At 37.2% G+C, this 16,097-nt stretch overlaps 1 pseudogene; it reads right to left on the bottom strand.

Moving 5' to 3' along the window:
• Positions 1–6,611: 6,611 nt before the first annotated feature.
• On the bottom strand, positions 6,612–11,071 carry LOC144282712 (elongation factor 1-beta pseudogene; annotated as a pseudogene).
• Positions 11,072–16,097: the final 5,026 nt, after the last annotated feature.

Genomic DNA, 16,097 nt, shown 5'->3' with positions numbered 1-16,097 from the left:
CTGGAGTTTGTACGTACTTAATTACAAAAATATACTTAACCATACATTTTTCTATCAGATTTAAAAGTCATTCAGATTTCTATCCTCTTCCAAAACATGACACAGACTTTAACCCTCTTTAACTAACTGAACACCATTCCCAGCTAGTTACTGTTGTTTCTAATGTTAGTTGTGCTATTAGTAACAAAACCATCTCTTTTTCAGTTAAAATTTAATTAAGTTGATTGATATATTTTTTCTTATCTCATTAGCTCCCCCCAAACTCACTTGTTTTTCTGTTGAGGTATATCCTTCAATGGTTTAAGTCCTATTTTATTCTTATTTTCTTAGTTTTTACCTAATGTCCTTTTCTTGTTCCAGGACCCCATTTAGGACACCACATTACCTTTAGTCCTCATGTCTCCTTGGGCTTTTCTTCGCTGCCACATTTTCTCAGACTTTCCTTAGTTTTGATGACCTTGACAATTTTGAGGAATACTGGTCAAGTATTTTTGCAGAATGCCCCACTATTGGCATTTGTCTGGTTTTTTTTTTTTTTTTTTCCTCCTAAGACTGAGGTCATGGGTTGATGGGAGGAAGATCACAGAGGTAAAGTGACATTTTCATTACATCATATCAAGGATACATAACCTACTATCAACATGATTTATGACTGTCGATGTTGGCCTTGATCACCTGGCTGAGCTGGTGTTTGTCAGGTTTCTCCACTGTGAAATGTATTCTTCCCCTGGTCACACCCCTTCTCTGTTATATACTTTGGAAAGAAGTCACTATGCACAGCCCACACTTATGAGTGGGGAGTTGTGCTCCCCTTCCTTGAGGGCAGAGTAAGTATACAAACTATTTGGAATTCTTCTGCGTGGGAGATTTATCTTTTCTCAATCATTTATTAATTTATTCAATCATTTATTTATATTGACATAGGTTCAACTGACTGTCAAAGTGACTTCGGTCCACACCTTGTTCCCTTAGCCTTTGCTGCGAGGTGGTTTCATTTATTTGTAATAACTAGTAGTTTCTCTTGTCATAGTATGTATTCCTTTCTGGGATCCCTGACTTAACAGTTGAGAGTTTTTTGGCATGGGAGGCACAGAAAGAGAGAGCTCAGAGAGAGAATCTCAAGGAGGCCCCTTGCAGTAGTGTGGAGCCTGATGCAGGACTCAATCTCATGACCCTGAGATCATGACCAGAGTCAAAATCAAGAGTCTAATGCTTAACTGACTGAGACACCCAGGGGCCCTTTAATAATTGGATTTTTAAAATTGCATGCATTAGGTTTCATTAATTGTGCTGTAAAGGTTTGACAAATACATGTTGTTATGTATCCACCATTACAGTATAACATTGTAATTTCACTGCTCTGAAATATTCCCTGTGCTTTATTGATTCATTGCTTGCCCCTACTCCCAAACCTCTGGTAACCACTGATCATTTTATTATGTCAATATTTTGCCTTTTCCAGATTGTCATAGAATTGAAATCACACAATATGTAGCCTTTTCATATTGTCTGTTTTCATTCAGCAATGTGTATATAAGTTTCCTCCCAATCTTTCTGTGGCTAGATAGCCCATTTTGTTTTTATTCTAAATGCTATTCTATTATATGGACGTGCCAGTTTGTTTATCCATTCACCTATTGAAGGACATCTTGGTTGCCTATAGTTTTTGAAGGTTTTGAATAAAACTGCTATAAACATTCACATGCAGGTCTTGGTGTGAACATGAATTTTCAAATCAGTTGGGTAAATAACTAGGAGTGTGCTTGCTGGATTGTATAGGAAGTCTATGTTTAGCTTTGCAAGAGATTGCCAAACTGTCTTCCAAAGTGACTGTACCATTGGACATTTCTACCACCAACGCATGAGAGTTTCTGTTGCCCCACATTCTCTCCAGCATTTAATATTTCAGGTTTGACATTTTTTCCCTCTAAAAAGTGAATAGTGGTATCTCATTGTTTTAATTTGCAATTCTCTGATGATGAAAGATGCTAAATATATTTTTACATGCTTACTTGCCATTTGTATATCGTCTTGGGTGAGGTGTCTGTTCAAATCTGTTGCCCATTTTTAAACTAGGTTGTTGAATTCTTTGCATATTTTGGATCTATAGATATATATGTGGCAAATATTTTCTCCAAGTCTGTGACTTGTTTTTTGATTTTATCTTCCATGTCTTTCACAGAGCAGAGCACTTTAATAAAGTTCAATAGATTAATTTTTTTCTTCTTTGGATCATACTTTTGGTGTGGTATCTAAAATCCCATCGTCAAACCCAATGTCATGTAGATATGTTTTATCACATAGATTTATGTTTTCCTCTAGAAATTTTATAGAATTACATTTTATGTTTAGGTCCATGATTCACTTTGAGTAAATTTTTCTGAAAAATATAAGATCTGAATCAAGATATATATATATGTATATATATATATATATATATATATATACATATACATATATATATATATTTTAATTTGGAAATCCATTTGTTCTAGCAGTGTTTATTGAAAAGACTACCCTTTCTCCATTGAAATGCCTTTGCTCCCTTTTTCAAAGATTAGTTGGCTATATTTGTGTGGTTTTATTTTTGGGCTCCCTATTCCCTTGATCTCTGTGTCAATTCTTTTCTTTTTAAAAAATACTACCCTGTCTTGATTAGTGTAGATTTATAGTAAGTTTTGAAATCAGATAGTGTCAGTCCCACAGTTTTGTTCTTCTTCATGCCTTGACAGTTCTGGGCCTTTTGCTTTTCCATATAAACTTTAGACTCAGTTTGTTGATATCCATAAACTAGCTTTTTGAATTTTGATTGAAATTGTGTTGTATCCATACATCAAGTTGGGAAGAATTGACATCTTAATGATTTGGAGTCTTGCTATCCATGAACATGGAATATCTCTCCATTTGTTTAGATCTTCTTTGATTTCTTTCATCAGGATTTTGTAGTTTTTCTTATATAGATCCTATACATTTTTGTTAGGCTTTTTCATACTATTATAAATGATTTTACGTTTTAAGTTTCAAATTCCAATTATTAATTATTAGTATACATAGAAGCCATCAACTTTTGTATATTAGCCTATATCTTACAAACTTCTTGTAATTACTTATTAGTTCTAAGCATTTTCTGGTTGATTCTTTGGAATTTTCCACCTAGACAATCATGTCATCTGAAAAAGCAGATAGTTTTCTTTATTCTTTCCAAATTTGTACACCTTTTGTTTCCTTTTTTTTTTTTTTTTTGTCTTATTGTGTATGTGAGGACTTCCAGTACAAATAGTGAGAGGGAACATATTTGCTTTGCTCCCAAAGTTAGGGGAAAATGTTCAATTTTTTGCCACTAAGTTAAGTTAGTTTGTATTTCTTAGTCATATGTGAGCATACATTAATATACTTATAAGCTGCTCATATTTCAATTTTTCTGAAAACACTAAGCTTTTAAGCTAAAAAATATTTCCATCTCCATTGAGATATGGTTGACAAGTAAAAATTACATATATTTAAGAGGCACAGCATGATGTTTTGATATATGTATACATTATGAAATGATTAGCACAATGAAGCTGATTAATAGAAGCATCACCTCACATAATTACCTTTGTGTGGTGGTGGTGAGATCACTTGTGATCCACTCTCTTAGCAAATCTTGAGTATATAGTACATTATTATTAACTGTGGTCACCATGCTGTATGTTGGGTCTCCAGCACTTATTCATCTCATAACTGAATGTTTTTTTTACCCTTTAACAATATCTCCCCTTTGCCCCATCCCTCAGCCTGTGGTAATCACCATTCTATTCTCTGTTATTATGAGTTAAATTTTTTTTAAAGGTTCCACATATAAGTGGGATCATACAGTATTTGTCTTTCTGTGTCTGGCTTATTTCACTTAGCATAATGTCTTTTGGCTTTGTCCATGTTGTTGCAAATGGCAGTATTTCCTTCTTTTTAAACGGTAAATAATATTCCTTTATTATATATATATATATATATATATATATATATATATATACATATATATATCACACTTTCTTTATCCATTCATCTGTTGTGAACACTTAGGTTGTTTTCATATCTTGGCTACTGTGAATAATGCTGCAATGAACACAGTAGTGTAGATATCTCTCTGAGATAGTCATTTTATTTCTTTTGGATTTGTACCCAGAAATGGGATTTCTGGATCATATGGTAGTTCTATTTTTAATTTTTTGAGGAACTTCCATACTCTTTTCCATAATGGCTGTACTAATTTACATTTCTACCAACAGAGCATGAGGGTTTCCTTTTCTCTGCTTCCTCACCAACACCTGTTATCTTCCGATTTTTTGATAATAGATATCCTAACAGATGTAAGGTGATAACTCATTGTGGTTTTGATTTCCATTTCCCTGATGATTAGTGATGTTGAGCATCTTTTCATATACCCTTTGGCCATTTGTATGTCTTCTCTGGAAAAAATGTCTATTCAGGTCCTTTGTCCATTTTTTAAATTTAGTAATTTATTTTTTAATGTTAAGTTGTATGTGTCCCTCGTGTATTTTGGATGTTAACCCCTTATCAGATACATGGTCTGCAAATATTTTCTCCAATTCCATAGGTTGCCTTTTCATTTTGTTAATTGTTTCCTTTACTATGGAGAAAATTTTTAGTTTGATATAGTCCTACTTATTTAATTTTGTTGTATGTGCTTTGGTGTCAAATCCAAAAAATCATTGCAAAGACCAGTGTCTATATATTTCCCTCTGTTTTCTTATAGGAATTTTATGATTTTGGGTCTTGTATTTAAAACTTTAATCCTTTCCGAGTTGATTTTGGACATGGTGTAAAGATAAAGGTTCTATTATGTTCTTTCTCAGGTGGATATCCAGTTTTCCCAACGCCTTATTACCCTTCCCCCATTGCATATTCTTGGTGACTTTGTTGAAAACTAGTTGGCAAAAAAAAAAAAAAAGAAAAAGAAATAAGAAAAGAAAAGAAAAGAAAAGAAAAGAAAAGAAAAGAAAAGAAAAGAAAAGAAAAGAAAAGAAAAGAAAATTAGTTGGTCATATATGCCTGGGTTTATTTCAGGGCTTTCTATTCTGTTCCACTGGTCTGTGTGTCTGTGTTCATGCTGGTACCATACTGTTTTGATTACTATCACTTTGTAATGTAATTTGAAATCAGGAAGAGTGATATATCCAATATTTTGTTCATCTTACTCAAGATTGCTTTAGCTATTTAGGGTCTTTTGTGGTTTCATAATTTTAGGATTTTTTTCTATTTCTGTGGAAAAATACCTTTTGAATTTTGGTAGGAATTGCATTAAATCTGTAGCTTTCTTTAGTTAGAATGGATATTTTAAGAAATAATTATTTAAATCTATGAACACGGATTTTAAAAATTTGTTTCAGTTTCTTTCATCAATGTTTTATAGTTTTCAGTGTATGTATCTTTCACCTCCTTGGTTAAATTTATTCCTAAGTATTCTATTCTCTTTGATGCTATTTTGTAAAAAGGGAATGTTTTCTTCATTTTTTTGGATAGTTTGTTGTCTGTGTATAGAAATGCAACTGGTTATTGTTTGCTGATTTTCTATCCTGCAACTCTACTAAATTTATCCATTAGTTTTAATAGTTTATTTTGGTGGTGTACTTAGTGTTATGTATATATAAGACCGTGTTATCTGCAAAAGCAGCAATTTTATTTCTTCCTGTCCGATTTGTATGTCAAGCGTTATCAATTTCAAAGAACCAGGTTTTGTTTTGGCTGATTTTCTCTATTTTCCTGCTTTCAATTTCACTGATTGTTGCTCTAATTTTACTTCTTTCCTTATGCTTGCTTTAGGCTTCAGTTTTTCTTCTTTCTCTAATTTTCTAAGGTGAAGCTTAGATTGTTGATGTTTAGATCTTTCTTCTTTTCTAATATATGTATTCAATGCTATAAATTTCCCTCTAAGTGCTACTCTCACAGCATATCACAATTTTTGATAATTTATTTCTTCATTTAACTCAAAATATTTTAAAATTTCTCTTGGAATTTCTGTTTTTTTAAACTCACATGCTATGCGGAAGTGTATTGTTTAATTTCCAAGTATTTTGAGATTTTCTACCTATCTTTCTGTTATTGATTTTTTTTTTTTTGTTTAATTCCATTGTATTGAGAGCAGACATTGTGTAATTTCTATTCTTTTGAATTTGTTAAGTTGTGTTTTATGGCCCAGCATGTGGTCTGTCTTGGTGAATGTCCCATGTGAGCCTGTGTGTGTTCTATTGTTGTCAGATGAAGTAGTTAATAGATGTCAATTATTCCCAGTTGACTGATAATGCTGTTGAGTTCCACAGTGTCCTTACTGATATCCTGCCTGCTTGATCTGTCAGTTACTAAAAGAGGGATGTTGAAGCCTCAAGCTATAATAATGGATTTGTCTATTGTTCTTGAACTTCTATTGGTTTTTGTCTCACATATTTTGATGTGCTATTATTAGGTACATACACATTAAGGACTGCTAACATCCTTCTTGTTTTAATTGAGCATTTTATATGATCCCATTTTGTCTCTTAGTATATCAACCATATTTTTTTCTTTTCTTGTCCTTCAAACTTTTATGTAATGGCATTGATCTATGATGGATTCTAGATCTTGTGAAAAGCAGCCACATCCATGGACTATATACATAGTCCCAAAAGCAGTGATCCACTCCTCCAGCATATCTGTTCCAACTTTATGGCCTTCCACTACCCACTGTACTTAGAGTTTTTTAAATTCCATATTCCATTGGAACTAGCTTAGACGAGCCCCAGACCAAGCTGTCTGCTTGAATGCTCCTGATGCACTTTTCTAGTTTTGCCCTACCTGTCTCATCTCAGGATTTCACATCTAGTAAGATGGAAGATCTGGCAACAAGTGCAGGTTTTTTGGCTTTCTTTGACTCATAGTGCACAAGGCATTCCTCTCTTAGCCTCTTTGCTTCTTCACTTTCTTCTTCCTCCACAGATCCAAAGGGATCAACGTCATTATCATCTTTACTATCCGTAGCTCCACTTCCTGTGGTGTCTTCCACATTAGCAGGGCCATACTTGCCCAAAGCTTTCTTCACTCCTGGAACACTGGCCTCTTTTTCATAAGAGCTGATGTGATTATATCAATGTAGGGCATGATAAGAGTCAGCAGGCGTGGACTGGAAACTGCTTCAAATGCTGCTGGTTGGCTTATGACAGCATACACCCTTTGATGTAGCTCTTGTCTGCTAGGTAATTGTTGAACACCTGGAGGCTGGGGGTGCTTTTCAAGTCTCCAAAACCCCTGGCATCTGCGGATCCAGGAACTGGGGGACAGCGAAGGAAAAGAGGAGTCCAGGGGGTCTGCCAAACACTAAGGGGAAAAAAAGCTCAATTATATTCCTTTAAAAAATTGTTAGTGTTGTCTCTAGAGTTTGTGATATATGTTTATAACTAGCCTACATCCACTCTCAAATAACACTATATTGCCTCATGGGTAGTAAAGATACCTTTATAATAGAGTATTGCCAATTCCTTCCTCCTGTCTTTTGTTACATGGCTGTCATTTACTTCACTTAGCCATATACTATAATCTTCTAATATATTGTTACTATTATAACTGGGAGCAAACAATGACCTATTGGCTCAATTAACAATAAGAAAAACAAAATATTTTATTTTAACTTCATTTATTCTTTCTTGATGATCTTTCTTTTTCTGTATAGATCAAATTTCTGACCTACATAATTTTTCCTTTCCCCACAGACCTTCTTTATTTTTTTTATTTTTATTTATTTATTTTTTTTCAAAGACCTTCTTTAAACATCTCTTGCAGAGCAGGTGTATTGGTGATAAATTCTCTGAGGTTTTTTTGTTTGTTTTGTTTTGTTTTGTTTTTGTCTGAGAAAGTCTATTTCTTCTTCACTTTTGAAGGATAATTTCACTGGATATAGATTTCTAAGCCAATTTTTTTTCTTTCAACAGTTTATTTTTGTTTATTTTAGAGAGAGAGTGTGTGTGTGCAAGTGAGGGTGGGGACGGATAGAGAGAGAAAGAGAATCCTAAGCAAACTCCATGCTGAGGGCAGAGCCCAACGGGGGGCTCAATGTCAAAACCCTGAGATCATGACTTGAGCCAAAATGAAGAGTCAAGATGCTCAATTGAATGAGCCACTTTCAACAGTTTAAATATTTCCCTCCACTGTCTTTTAACTTACATGGTTTCTTGTGTGTGTGTGTGTGTGTGTGTGTGTGTATGTGTGTGAGTGTGTTTAAGATTTTATTTTTTATTTTATTTTATTTTTTTTTTTAATTTTTTTTTTAATTTTTATTTATGATAGTCACAGAGAGAGAGAGAGAGAGAGGCAGAGGGAGAAGCAGGCTCCATGCACCGGGAGCCCGACGTGGGATTCGATCCCGGGTCTCCAGGATCGCGCCCTGGGCCAAAGGCAGGCGCCAAACCGCTGCGCCACCCAGGGATCCCTATTTTATTTTTTAAAGTAATCTCTACATCTAACGTGGGGGCTCAGACTCACAACCCCAAGATCAAGAGTTGCATGCTTCACTGACTGAGCCAGCCAGGTGCCCAAGCTTACATGGTCTCTGATGAGAAGTCTGATTTAGCTCTTATCCTTGTTCTTCTATAGGTAAAGTTTTTTTCCTGTGTTGCTTTAAAGATCTTCTCTTTGTCTTTGGTTTTCTACAGTTTGAATATGATATGTTTAGGAATAAAATTTTTTTTTTTATTTATTTATCCTGCTTGGTGTTCTCCAAGCTCCCTGAATCTGTGTTTTGGTGTCATCAATTTTGGAAAATTCCTAGCCATTACTCCTTCAAATATTTCTTTTGCTCTGTCCCTTCTTTCTTCCCCTTTTCTTCTGGTATTCCAGTTATACATTTGTCATACCTTTAAACTTGTTTCACAGTTATTGGATATCTTGTTTTTTTTTCTCATTCTTTTTTTTTTTCTCCTTTCATTTCAGTTTGGGAAATGTCTACTGACATATTTTCAGTCTCAATGATTTTTAGCTTGGCCATGTCCTTTCTATTGATGAGCCACTGTAAAGCATTCTTTATTTCTGCTCAATATTTTTTAAGATGATTTTTTAAGGGGCACCCAGGTGGTTCAGTCAGTTGAATGTCTGGCTCTTGGTTTTGGCCCAGGTCATGATCTTGTGCGACATGGGATTGAGCCCCATGCTCTGTGTGAAGTCCGCTGGAAATGTTCTCTTCTTCCCCCTCCCCACTCACTTGCTCACATGCTCTCTCTATATATATAAAAAAATTATATATATATAAATTTTTTAAAAATGTGATTTTTAAGAGAAATTTTATGTTCACAGCAAAATTAAGAGGAAGATACAGAGATTTCTCATAGACCTACTGCTTCACAACCTTTCCTACTATGAACATCCTCCACCAGAGTGGTACATTTGTTACAACTGACGAACCTACACTGATGCATCATAATCACCCAAAGTCTAGACTCTACATTAAAGTTCACTCTTGGTTTTGTATATTCTGTGGGTTTAGACAAATGTCTAATGACATGTGTCCATCATTATCATATCATACAGACTATTTTTTACTGCCCTAAAAATCCTTTGTGTTCCCCTTATTCACCACTCCTCAACAATCCCTAGCAATCACTGATCTTTTTCCTGTCTCCATAGTTTTGCTTATTCGAGAATATCATGTAGTTGGAATCATATAGTATGCAGCCTTTTCAGTTGGATTATTTCACTTAGTAAAGTGATTTTAAGATTCCTTTATGTCTATTTTTTGCCTTGATAGCTTTTTTAAAAAATACTGAATAATATTCCATTGTTTAAAGGAACCACAGTTTATGTATCCAGGTGTCTACTGAAGGACACCTTGGTTGCTTTCAAGTTTTGGCAATTATGAAGTTAGAACTTACTTTCTTTCTTTCATTTTAAAAATTCTTTCATACATTTTCTGTCTCTATGCCCATCTGCTTTTGCATACAGTATACTTCTACTAGTGCATCTTTAATATATTAATCACAGTTATTTTATTTTTTTATTTATTTTTTTTAATTTTTATTTATTTATTTATTTATGATAGGCACACAGTGAGAGAGAGAGAGGCAGAGACACAGGCAGAGGGAGAAGCAGGCTCCATGCACCGGGAGCCTGATGTGGGATTTGATCCCGGGTCTCCAGGATCGCGCCCTGGGCCAAAGGCAGGCGCTAAACCGCTGCGCCACACAGGGATCCCTAATCACAGTTATTTTAAATTCTCAGTCTGATAATTCTAAAATTTCTGCTGTATCTGAATTGAGTTCTGATAATTGCTTTGTCTATTTAAATCATATATCTTGTCTTGCTTTTTTAATCATGTCTTGTAATTTTTTGTTGAAAACAGAACATGTTGTATTAGGTAATATGAGCTGAAGTAAATAGCCTTTAGCATGAAGTTTTATGTTAACATAGCTAGGAATTGTGTCTAATGTTTATTGTGGCTGTAGGTTTCAAAGGCTTTAATTTCCTCCAGGATACTTGTTTTTTAATTTATCTTTTATCTTTGGGTTTCTGTAAAAACTCTCTCTTAAATACAGTCAGAACCATATATCTGCCTCAGTTGCAATCCACTGTTAACATACTGGAGCCCTATTGATGAGGTGGTAAGGGGTAGGGGAGGAGAGGACATCTATAATCCTGTGAATAAGTCTTAGTCTTTAGTGAGCTTGTATCCCTGAGCTGTGACCTTCACAAATGATTCTTATGTTGTTCTCTTCCTTTAGGTGAGACAGAAAGACTAAGGAGGCTTGAGTTGGATAAATTCCCTTCCTCCACATCAGATAAAGCTCTTTGCCATTAACAGATAGGCATTTGTTAAGGAGAATGCTCTGGACATTATTTCAAAACTATTACTATTCCCTTTCCCTTGCCAGAGACATGGGATTGTTGTTTTGACTCTTTATCATGACAACTTGGTGGGATTCCTGGGGGTAAGACCCACAAAAAATGCAAGGTGGCCTATGACTACAGCTCTGAGGTTTCTTATTTACAATAATTTATACTCCAATCTCCAGCAATTCATTAAAAGTACTGTTTGAGTTTACCTACCATCCATGGCTCAAGCAGCTTTTGATCAGGGTAAGTTGATCTGCTCTGTGATTCTTTGTATTAACCTGTTCCTCCAGATTTCAAAGTAATGGTTTGCACTTTCCCTTAATTCCTTAATGGAGCTAAGAAAAGTCACAATTTTCCATTTGTTCAGCTCTTATTGTTTTAAGGATGAGAACTATGACTTATGTGTTGGAGATGAAACTTCAAATCTCTAGGAGTTCTTTTAATGAGATGGGAAACTCATAGCTGAAGAAGTCTTTTCCTCTTTCACTTTGAATGATAATTTATCTGGGTATAAAATTCAAGATTTCCAGCTATTTTCCTTCAGCACTTTACAAATGCTACTTTACTGTCTTTTTGCTGTATATTATTGCTGCTAAGAATTTTGTTGTCACTCCAGGTATCATTTCTTTGTAAATTATCTGTCTTTTGGTATTTTAAAGATATACTTTTTCTCCTTGACACTTTATACACTTTCTGTAATGTGTCTCTGTGTGTAGAATTATTTTCAGTTGATCTATTTTTTAATCTCATGAATTATATATTCTTTAATTCTGAAAATTTTTCAGTTCCGATATTTTCAAATGCTCCATTTCTATCATTTTCTTCATTCTCCTTTTTAATAATTGTCAATAGACTAATATTAGCTTGTCAATCCCTTCTCCGTGTCTCTACAAATCTATTAAAATCATATGTTTATTCTATGTTCTTGGGATATTCTTAGGCATTATTGCCCTAATTTTCTCTTTGTCTCTGTCTATTCTAGAGTTTACCCCATTATACTCTTTTTTGTCCATGAGAAAGATGTTCTGTTGAGCCACAATCTTCCTCTAGTCCTAACGTGTCCTCTGAAGATCCTTGTTCAAGTCTGCCTTCAAAAATCCCTTGAAATATTTGAAAAGAGAGATGCCAGTCTCCCCCTTTTCCTTAGGTTAAACACCACAGTTAAAGGTCATTGTGAATGTAGGCAGGTCACAGTGAATACTACCTTTTACAATATGGTGATGGGAAATGTGAGAAGCAGATCAATATCTAAATTTTAATCAATAATTCTGGAAGTGTTCACTAGGAACCTGGAGAACAGCTTGGAAAATTCCCCTGTGGTACCTAAATTAATCCTATGTGTCCCATCTGGGTTTAATTCATTTATTAAACAATAACTTATTATATGTTCAGTTGTATTAATTACCCTTCTAAATGCAGGAGCTATGCTGGGGATCAAGACATGGTCCTCAGTTGTGTCAGTGCAGTAGAAAAGAGGTTGAGATGATGAGCAGGGTGGAACAGGGTGTGATTATCCAGGAAGAGAGTACCAAGTGGAAGAATGCTCAGAGAGCACTCTGAAGACCCTTCCATTTTCAGATTCCCATGCAACATTTAGTAGCACTTCAATCATATTAAGTGGGGCCAGGTGTAGTCTCAGGGACCATCCAGCAGAAGAAGTTATTATCCCTTCATTGTGGAGCTACAGAGGGCCAGGCTCAGCTCTTATAGCATTTAATCCAGTCCTGATCAAGGATAGGAAGAATAAGTGACCTCACCCCACCAGCAAGTGGGTTTGGATTTAGTTTTGCTCCCATTGACTTTTGCTTCAAATGCTTGTTGATTCGTTCACTGTAGTGGATTAATGACACCAATGGCCCCTCATAATGGTCCTTCTGTATCCAAACTTTTGTCCTGTATCTTTGTAGTCCCCTCCTACCCTGATTCCAGGCTTGGCCGCATAACTTTCTAGGACTAATGTGATGTTTGCAAATATGATACAGGCAGAAGCTGGAAAAGTGCTTGTAGATTTCCATGTCTTCTCTTCTATCTCTGGCTTCCCTGTGATAACTAGACTAGTTTTCCTTTGGAACCTTGTCCAAGGCTAGCTCTCTCTTATCTTGGTTTCTCTTGTATCTTGCCTTGATTCCTGCTGCTGATGTGAGAAGATGCTTGGGCTATCCTGATGGAGGGCTGTGAGAGACATATGGAGGAAAGCTGGGCTGTTCCAGATGAGGTCATCCTAGACTATCCAGCCCCCAACTCACTTCCAGTTCACAGAAGATACACAAGCAAGCCCAGCTGAGATCAGTTAAGCCTGGCCCCAAATGGTAGAAAGCAGATTTAAATCAAAAGAGAGCTGGGACGCCTTGGTGGCTCAGCAGTCGAGCATCTGCCTTCAGCTCGGGGCATGATCCTGGGATCTGGGATCAGGTCCTGCATTGGGCTCTTTGCAGGGAACCTGCTTCTCTCTCTGCCTATGTCTCTGCCTCTCTGGGTATCTCTCATGAATAAATAAATAAAATCTTAAAAAAAAAAAAACGAAACAGAGAGCCTAACAACCTATGGGCTTATGAATAATATTAAATGGCTGTTGTTTTAGACTACTAAGTTTTAGGATGCTTTGTTACAGAGCAGAGCTAACTGATACAGAAATGGTAGTTATCTGATGCTCAATCATTCCATGAATCTTTGTGGAATATCTACTTTGCTTCTGTGGGCTTGTGGGAAACTTTTCAAGGTCTTTTTCTATCTGCTGCCACACTGGTTCTGTTGGCATGACCGATTGTAACTCTGCGTCCTTGTCCAGAACTTTGTATCGCTGCTGAGACTGTCATGCCCTGACACCCCACTAGCTTGGCTGGGTCCCTGGCTCCTAAGTTCTTTTCAGCACCCTTCTCTTCCTTACTGGGTTCATTCTTTGAATGGATGAATTATTTGGAACCCTTATACCTCATGTAGAGCATTTCTTATCACCTAGCTATCCGCTACTTTGCTTCCCTGGTCAGATTGGACCTGTATGGCTATGGATAGCACCCTGAAGTATGCGCCTGTTTATTGCCCTCCTTTGGACTGCACTCACAGCTGGATGAAGAATTATCCTCTACAAGAGTTAGTTCCCTGTATTAGTTTGCTAGGGCTGCCATATGAAGTACTATAAACTGTATGGCTTAAACAACAGAAATTAATTTTCTTACAATTCAGGAGGCCAGAAGTCTGAGACCAAAGTGTTGGCAGGGTTGGTTTCTTCTGAGGCTTCTCTTCTCAGCTTGTAGATGGCCACCTTCTCACTGTGTCCTCACATGGTCTTCTCTTACTCTGTGTCAATGTCCAAATTTCCTCTTCCTATATGGACGCCAATCATAGTGGATTCAGGCCCATCCTATGACTTCATTTTAACTTAGTTACCTCTTTACAGACCCTCTTTCCAAAAAAGTCACTCTCTGAAGTGCTTGCTGGGCCTTCAAGCCACCTGAGTTGTGACAGTTAATCTCTCATGCATGTTGTCCCCAAAGTAGAGTCTCTTGGTCATTGCCGTTTTGAGGTGATAATGCCCAGTCTTCTTCTCTTTACGTTGTTTGTAGCTAATTGGCTGTCATGAATGTTAGCAATAGTAGCTTTGACCAAATGATACCAGTTTGCTGGCTGAAAAGAAAAAGCATTAAGAGAATATTAGCTGCTGAGGCCAAGTCCATGGAGGCACTTTCTGGGGGGTGTTTTATCCTGCATGCAGGAGCTGCTCTTCCCTCATTCAGTCTGTCAGAAGGTTACAGCCAAGGTGGTGTGTGCCTGGAGGTGGTGCTGCAGGGAGAGCAGTGCCCTTGTCAGCTCCGGAGGAATGATGAGATCTCCGATAAGGGGAAGACAACACCCAGGAGGCAGCATGGTGTTGCAGAAAAGGCTTTGGAATGAGGCAAGACTATGTTTGATCCTGAGTGCACCATTTGCCATTGATGACCTTGGGCAAGCCATTTAACCTCTCTGGACCTCAGTTTCCTTATCTGTAAATCAGGGAAAGTTACCCCCTACCTCCCAGGGCAGCTGTAGAGCTGGTAGGGCCAAGCGCTGTGCCCGACCCTATCAGGGATCCATATATGTGCTGACCGAAAAGGGAATGACCCCAAACTGGGAAGCTAGGAGGGGGTCCATCTGAAACTTTTGGGGGATACTGACATGTCACAGAGTGGCTGAATAATGTCAGTTGGAAATCCTGTCCAGGATTTCTCTTGCCTTAAGCTCCCCTCTATGTGCATGTACTTGTGTGCACACAGGCACACACCCCCACACACAGACACACAAGATGCATACTGAATAAGTAAACACCAGGCCATAGACAAACACTCATGATGACACACAGCACCCCCCCATGCGCATAGGAACTTGTACAGCGCCAGTTGGTCCCTCTCTTACAGATAGACACACATACACAAGTGTGCACACAAAAGTACACTCCCAGGCCCTGTGCACCGCGGCTATGTTCCCTCCATGAAATGGGACCTTGAATTCCTCCGACTGGAGACCATAATATATATCTAAATATTGAGGACCATATACTGAATCATCCCCCTCAATGTATCTAAAATGAGATATGAAGAGGGGGAAAACCCCAGTGGAGAAGAGGAAGCCATACATACAGATTGCAATCGCCACCCAATGTTGCTGGTAGAGAGAAATGGATGTTGAACATTGAATGTTAAAAATTGTGTTGAATTAGATAAGAAAATCCCGTGTAGACTTTGTTAATGATTCATAATCAGCTAATAAGCTCATCTTGAGGAGAATAATGATCCGCGGACCTGTTGGCTCGTTTATCACTGTGTTTTACAACATTGGCAAAGAAACTAATTAAATCCCCGCATCATTACAGAGAATCCCTTTTAATAGAGATACAATGATGCACTAGAGGCTACAGATTACACTGCAAATTGTACCAAGAGATTTTGGACAGCGGGTTTTAATTAACATGTGAGCCAGAAGCAGCTCGCTTAAATAATAACCAGCGCTGGAACCATCTGCACGGAGGAGTCAGGCCGTAGGAGGAGGAGGTGAGGACAGAGGCCCTGGAGGCCAGGAGAGCATGGGCTGAGGCTGGAAGGTGTCTCAGAGTCGGGGCTCTGGGGAAAGGGGACAAACTGAGACGGGGCTTGAGTCCTGAAGGGGAGGGGAAGCAAAAGCCGGTGCATGTCAAGGTCCAGAATCAGACCAGGTGAAGGAATGCAGCTGTTTCTGGGGAAGCTGGAGGTGTGGATCCACACTGATGAGAGCAG

Source organism: Canis aureus, chromosome 13, assembly GCF_053574225.1.
Source record: "Canis aureus isolate CA01 chromosome 13, VMU_Caureus_v.1.0, whole genome shotgun sequence".
Lineage (NCBI taxonomy): Eukaryota > Metazoa > Chordata > Mammalia > Carnivora > Canidae > Canis > Canis aureus.
This window is presented reverse-complemented; position numbering and strand designations above follow the sequence as displayed.